The following is a 7,105-nucleotide window of genomic DNA, read 5'->3' on the forward strand; positions in this document are numbered from 1 at the left end:
CTTCTCTATTATATAGCTAAATATCTACAAAGAAGATACGTTCCTACTTAGGGGTACTATCGTCCTTACCCTCGCTATTCTACGCTCCGTCGTCTATTTTTACGTCTTTATTTACGTTATCGCTCCCGTTGCCGGATTCTAAAGAGGAGTCGGGAGAGTAGTTAATATCCCTAGTCTTATAAAGCGCTATAAGCGTCTCGTCGTAATCTAGCTAACTATAGCCGCTCGTATTGCCTTATACGAGTATCTTCTCTACGCGACGAGCGTATACGGCTCGATACGCCGCGGCGTCTAGTCGTAATTAGGAAGTCCTTGCTATATCGAGATAGACGTACTCTACGAGATTTTGTACTCTATAAATAGTATAGTCGTTATAATTCTTCTAAAAAGCAGTATCGGCCTATTTGTACTTCTAACGACTAACTATACTTATCTAAGACGGCGAGTAGAAGGCCGACCCGTATAACTTCTTAAATAGAATAGTTAAAATCGTTTCGACCTACCGATAATAGAATGCTTTTTGTTCTACTTTAGAACGATCGAAGTACTATAAGTCGAAGACTATAATCTTATATAACTCTCGACGAGCTATAAAGAACTCCTAGTATATATTAGCCTCGTTTAGGACTAAAGCGGCTTTAGTTGTATCTTCCGTTAGTGCGAACGGAAATCTAAAGCCGTATTCTATAATCTACTTAACGGCGTCTTTAGACATTGTCTAATAAGCGACTTTAGTTAGAACTCTAACGGCGAGCTTTCCTCTTACTCGGTCTAGTACGTATATTCGGACTAAAGCTAAAACTAAGTCGTCGACTAACTAGAATGTAGGTACTAGACTAATAACTCCTCTAGCCGTAAGTTAGATTATCTTATCTAGGGCTGTATTATTAACTACGACACTAATTGTCTTAGAGGCATCTAATCGGGTCGTATCGCCCGAAAAGTAGGTATTAAGGATCTAGCGAAGTACTATTAAAGTCTAATCCGAGACAGACTTTGTCGATAATACCTTCCTAGTCTTATAAATCCTCTTAATTGCTCTCTAAAAGTTAGCCGTAGGTAAATCTACCGAGGTATAGAACTTAGTATTCTACCGGGGAGCATATTCTTTCGGCTTGCTATAAAGTAGAGGCTAGGACAACGCCTTAGCAGCATTACCCTTGCTTAGTAGATCCTTCTTAGTAGATAGAGCACTCTTACCAATAGGCTTCTTCGCGAATAAAGTACCTTTACTAGCCGAGTTGCTCTTAGACGAAGGCTACTAACTTAATGTGCTTTTAAAGATGTACTATAGCGTAGGCTACTATCTTCTACCTTCTTATATTAAGTATATACGTAGCTCGACGAAGTGCTGCCTTACCTACTACCCTATCTTTACTATAATCGGCTCCTCGCGTATAAAGTATCGTATATTGTCGATCGTAGCGAAGCCGTACTCGTAGTTATTCGGCTATAGAGTATATAGCACCTCTCGAGAAGGCTAGGTATAAGCATCCTTAAATAGAAAGTCTAGCTTCTTCGAAGCAAGCTCGAGTATAATCCGAATAGCTTATTCTAACTTTCCGCTACGCTTTATACCTCTAAGCGAATTAGCTAAGATAATAACTTTATTTACAAAGTCGATATTAAAGGAGCTCTAATAGCTATTACTTAATATAGTACCTACTATAGCCTTACTATTTACGGGTATATCTAGGATGTATATAGCGTAATTCTACTACTTATCCTAGCTTTCTCGGTCGATAAGCGCGAGCGTATCCTATAATTGATTTTAACGGACTTCTATCTTATCGTCTAGAAGCTAGTAGAGCAACTTAACGGGCGAGAAGTAGACGATTCCCGGTACGAAGTTATAACTATCGAGTAAGATAAAGTCCGAAATCGTTATATTATCTAGCTAGTAGTCGCTACTATTATAGTTACCTATTAGCGGATACTATTTACTCTAGGTACGTAAACTTAGCCCGCTAAGACGATAGTCGTTCTATAGATAGTCTATTAGAAAGACCGTATTCTTAGGAAACGATAGATCGCCCTAGTTCCGGAGTCCGTTATCCTTTTTGTTCTACTTAAGGTAAGTCGCAATAATACGAGCGAGCGGTCTCGTAATCGGTAGCAATAGTCCGTCTTTATCCTACTTCGAGTTAGGATTTAGTCCTTACTCGAAGGAGATCTAGCGTATATTCTAGTAGGCGAAGTCTAAGTTATACTTGTTCTACCTTTTCCTAGTAAGAGCTAGATCCTCTAGTTTATAGTCTAGGACTATAGCATCCTTCTACGATAATCCTACGACTAGTACGCTCTTCTATATAGTTAATAGAGTGCTTAACTTAGCCTCTTCGTTATTACCCGTTATAAACAACTTATTATTAGGATTCGATACTACGATATCTTCTTATATAAGCGAGTCTCTATCGTCTATATAGAAGACGTCGGCACTTGTCTCTGTCTCGTTAACTGCCGGTAATGCCGCTAGTAGTACTACTAGTACCTACGTAGTAGTAACGGGCGGGAGCTGTATAACCGTTACGCTAGCTGCTTTTAGCGTTAGTAAAGCTTTCGTATTAGTAAACTTAGAGACTAGTAGAGTAGTAGGTCCCTTCGATACTATATTAACCTCTCCTTTACGGATCTTCTATTCTCGCTATACTCTACCTTTCTCCGTAGTAGTATCCTATCCCTATATAATCTTAGCGCGTTCCTAACGTATAGGCCGATTAGGTCTAGGGCTAGTATCTAGAGATCCGTTTCGACCCGAACCTAACGTCTTCTACGAGCCTCGCCTACGAACTAGAGAGCGTTTACGCCGCTAAGCTCGCCCTATATCGCGTCTAGTACTTAGAGATCTCCGCCGGTACAATCTGTCTCTAGAATCGTTGCGATGTCTATCGCTACTAGTACGTAAAGGAACGTACTTATCGTATCCGCTTCGATAGTATCTACTATCTTTAGCTCGTAAAGGTACGTATCGATCGAACCTATAATTCTTATTAGTAGGACTTAGAGAACGACCTCGTCTACGGCCGCGATTATCTCGTCGGGTACTATAATAAATAGAGTCTAGTAACCGTCTTAGTAATCTTATACGACTACTAGTATACTTACCTAACTGTCTCTTTCGAGAACGGTTATTTCTACGTACCGCTACTAGAGACCCTCGCCTCTATCGATAGTCTAATCGAGAGTCGTATAGCGAACGAAACCTCCTAGACGTTCTTAAGCTCGCGTCCGTACGACGCGATAGCCTAGAGCCTTTATATCGAGATAAGGACTTAACTCTACTATCTCCTCGCCTAGCCGTCTAGCTAGTAGGACTACGAGTCCGCCTAGAAGCGTCTATATATCTATACGAAGATAATATTATCTAATTTAGATATAGGTAAGGCGCGTACGTAGCGCCTTAAGCCGGGAATAGTAAAACCGCGTAAGCGGTAGAGAAAAGAGTAAGTAAATAGAGGCGTAACGCCTCTTATAGGAATTGAAATTAATAATACACTTATAAAAGCGTATCGGATATAAGGAGAAAGGACGTTTAGGCCTAGCCTAATACTATATAAAGTCGAATTCTACTAAGCCTCTTCTTAGGAAGGCACTAGTTAACTAGGAAGGTACCTTCCTCTATCGCTCGATAAAGTAGCAAATCTAGTAACTACCCTTTAGACTACGAGAAAGTTACGTTTACTAATAGTGTCGTATTAGTCGTTTAATATGCTTTAATATAAAGTATACTTAGCTCTAATATACTCGCGTAGTATAAAGTCTCTTTTAATCGGTATAGCGTACTATTTGCGTCGCGTAGTTGCGCGTATTATCTTTTCTTCGATTCTATTAGAAGTATGTTTCCGCGCGACTATCGGCTAGTAGCTTATAATAGCAGCTAATGTTAGTAACAAGTATAATAGGTCTAGATAATAAAAGAATACAGACCTCCTACTCTTAGGCGCTTATATATTATAAAGTCTCCTTTAATTAATAGAGTATACTAATTGTATAAGTAGAATCCCTATCTAGCTAGGCGTATAGTCTTTCCTTCTTTCTATTATATTAGACAACCCTATATTCTTTCTTCTTAGCTAACGCTCTTCGTCCGGTATACCGCTTAAGCGATATTCGACATTCTTATAAGTGTTCCTTCGTCCGCTATACTACTCGCTTAAGCGATATTCGATATCCTTATAAGTGTTCCTTCGTCCGCTATACTACTCTAGCGATATTCGATATCCTTATAAGTGTTCCTTCGTCCGCTATACTACTCGCTTTAGCGATATTCGATATCGTTATAAGTGTTCCTTCGTCCGCTATACTACTCTAGCGATATTCGATATCCTTATAAGTATTTCTTCGTCCGCTATACCGCTCGAGCGATATTCGATATCGTTATAAGTATTCCTTCGTCTACTATACTACTCGAGCGATATTCTATACTCTTATAAGTGTTTTTCTTCGTCCGGTATACTACTAGAGCGATTTTCGACATTCTTATAAGTGTTTTGCCGTATTACTCTATCTAGCACTAACGGCCCTCGCTTATACGAATACTAGTTTAGGTAATAATCGACTTCCTTATTTTACCGCTACGATCTCCGATAGCTAGACTAAGCGATATACGATATCCTTAGGGGTGCTTCTTAGATCGTAGACGTCTTTCGAACCTAGTCTAAGTAATTTTTATATCCTTATAATATAGCCGATCTAATTTATACCTACCGCCCGATTAGTTTACTAAGAATCCTTACCTACGATAAACCCGTAGCTTCCTTAATTACTAGCGATCGGTATAGGTTTAAATAACATTACGCTATTACTAACTTTAGCACGCCGCTATTACTACTTATAAGATTCGATAATAGGTGTCTTACGAATCCCTCTAGGCTAAAAGCCGCTATAAGAGATATTCGCTATTCTTATACTCAAGTATAACGCCGGCTCCGTCTATAGCTAACTCGAGAGATCCTTAGCATCCTCCTCTTCTAAGAATTCTAAGCGATTTTTAATATCCTTAAGCTCTTTCGGCTATCGTTCTATAGCTCTTTATAGATACTCGACATCTTAAACTAATGCTATACGTAGCTATCTCGAGCGGTTAACGGTACCCTTAACAAATTTCTATTACGCTATACTTTACTATTACTTATCGCTATATACTTAAGTAATATTTAGCTTCCTTAGTATAATTTCGTTGTCTGCGTACAAAATGCCGTAAGATTTCCGATATCTGTAGTACTACGAGTCGCGGCAAAATTTATAGCATTCTCTAACCCGCAATCTCGTAGCAAGTTATACGGCTCGATAGTAGCCTTAGGCGTATCGTCTATAGTGTCTATATATATATAAGGAAGAAAGGGCGGTTAGGCGGCTAATATCGCTAGCTAACTTATCCGGGCGCGCTTAGCTATAGCTAGTATACATTTCCGACTTTACCTTCCTCCTTACTAGTATATATATTATAGTAGGGAAACCCGGCTTAGTATAGGTATATATGCTTGTACCCTCTCTCCTTTTTTTTATACCCCGAATATATATAACTACCTCTATAATTAAAAAACACATACATACACTATATAAGGAGATATAGCTACGGCAATACATAGCAAGAAAGATATAGGAAATGTACCTAATCTAGCTACAATATAGCCCTCCCTGCGGCTATTCTCTTCTCTTTAATATTTATAACGCCTTCTCTTCGAAGTATATAATACTACGCCGACCCCTCGCAGTTACCTAAGAGACACTAAGTACTAGGCCTACAGTATACAGTTCCCTATATATATACCTCTACCTACGACCTACTCGTCCCGCCTACATTTTCTAGAGCCGAAGGTAGGGCTATCTTTATTTATTTGAAGGTACAGGTATATATATAGTTAAGAAGAAACGTTTATAGCCTTCGCCTAGAGCGAGGACTATACTACTAATATAATACTACCGCCAAAAAGACCTTAGTAGTATCGAGACGTCCTACTACTAATAAACCGTTACCAACTTAAAGCAAAAGGAATACTATTACCGACTTAAAGCAAAAGGAAATACTGTTTACGAATATTACGACTCCCTACCTGTCTATAGCAGGCGGGACCCTATAAGAAACGACCTATATAGAAAGAAACCTAAGAGCCCGCTATAAGAAACTAGAGATAGGGATACGAAGAACCCCGAAAAGTCGATAGCCCCCTATCCCTTCCGCTAATCGGCGCGAGCCTAACTTAAAACTTCCTTCCGGGCTATTACGACCCTTCTGCGGTACCGTAATCGGCATACTGCGAGTTAATAGAAATTAATAGAGAGAAACAAAGGGGGCCTAGAACGGGTATAGCGGGTATACTAGCTAGCTAGCTAGGTAACATTCGCCGCCCCCTTTATTCTATATATATATAGACTACCGCCTACCCTCCCCTTACTTCGAGGATATAGACGCGATACGTACTACAAAGTACGCTATAGCCCGTCTACGCTCCCTCCTTACCTTAAGTATACCTAGTAACCTATCTAATTTTATCGATACTATATCCTTCCTATTTATTCTAATCGTTTATCGTCTTTTATAAATTGTTTGTTCTATCGACGAGATAAGCTCCTAAGAAAACAATAACAACCCTACCCCGGCGGAGCCGCCTTTATAGGCCCCCTCTAATACCGGTACCTACCGAGACCTACCTCTAAACTTTATTCGCAACTACCTCGATACTAACTCTAATACCGAGAGAACTACGGCCTTAGGAAGCGATAAGGATACTAGTATAGAAAATAGAGAAGCGGCTTAAGGAGGTACTACCTAGGAGGGCGGTACTCGAGAAGTTCCCTAGTAGCTTATCTAGGCAACCGGAGGGCTATCCCCTTAACTTCTCTAAGGTCTTCTTTAGGCCTTCTCGGACTTAAAGCCGTAGATGCCCCTCCTAGGGACCGTTAAGAACCCCCTCTTTACTAGAGAAAACGCTACTAACTTTGTTAAAAGGTTTTCTACTATCCTTAAGCGATACTATCTAAGGGCTAAAACGGCTACTACGGTGAAGCTCCTTATAGCTAATTGTAAAGCTAGTATCCGACCCCGAGTTGCTCGGCTCCTAGGTAGTAAGCCTCTTACGTAGGAAGCCTTCTTAAAGAAGTT

Source organism: Pseudocercospora fijiensis (genome assembly GCF_000340215.1).
Source record: "Pseudocercospora fijiensis CIRAD86 unplaced genomic scaffold MYCFIscaffold_2, whole genome shotgun sequence".
Classification (NCBI taxonomy): Eukaryota; Fungi; Ascomycota; class Dothideomycetes; order Mycosphaerellales; family Mycosphaerellaceae; genus Pseudocercospora; species Pseudocercospora fijiensis.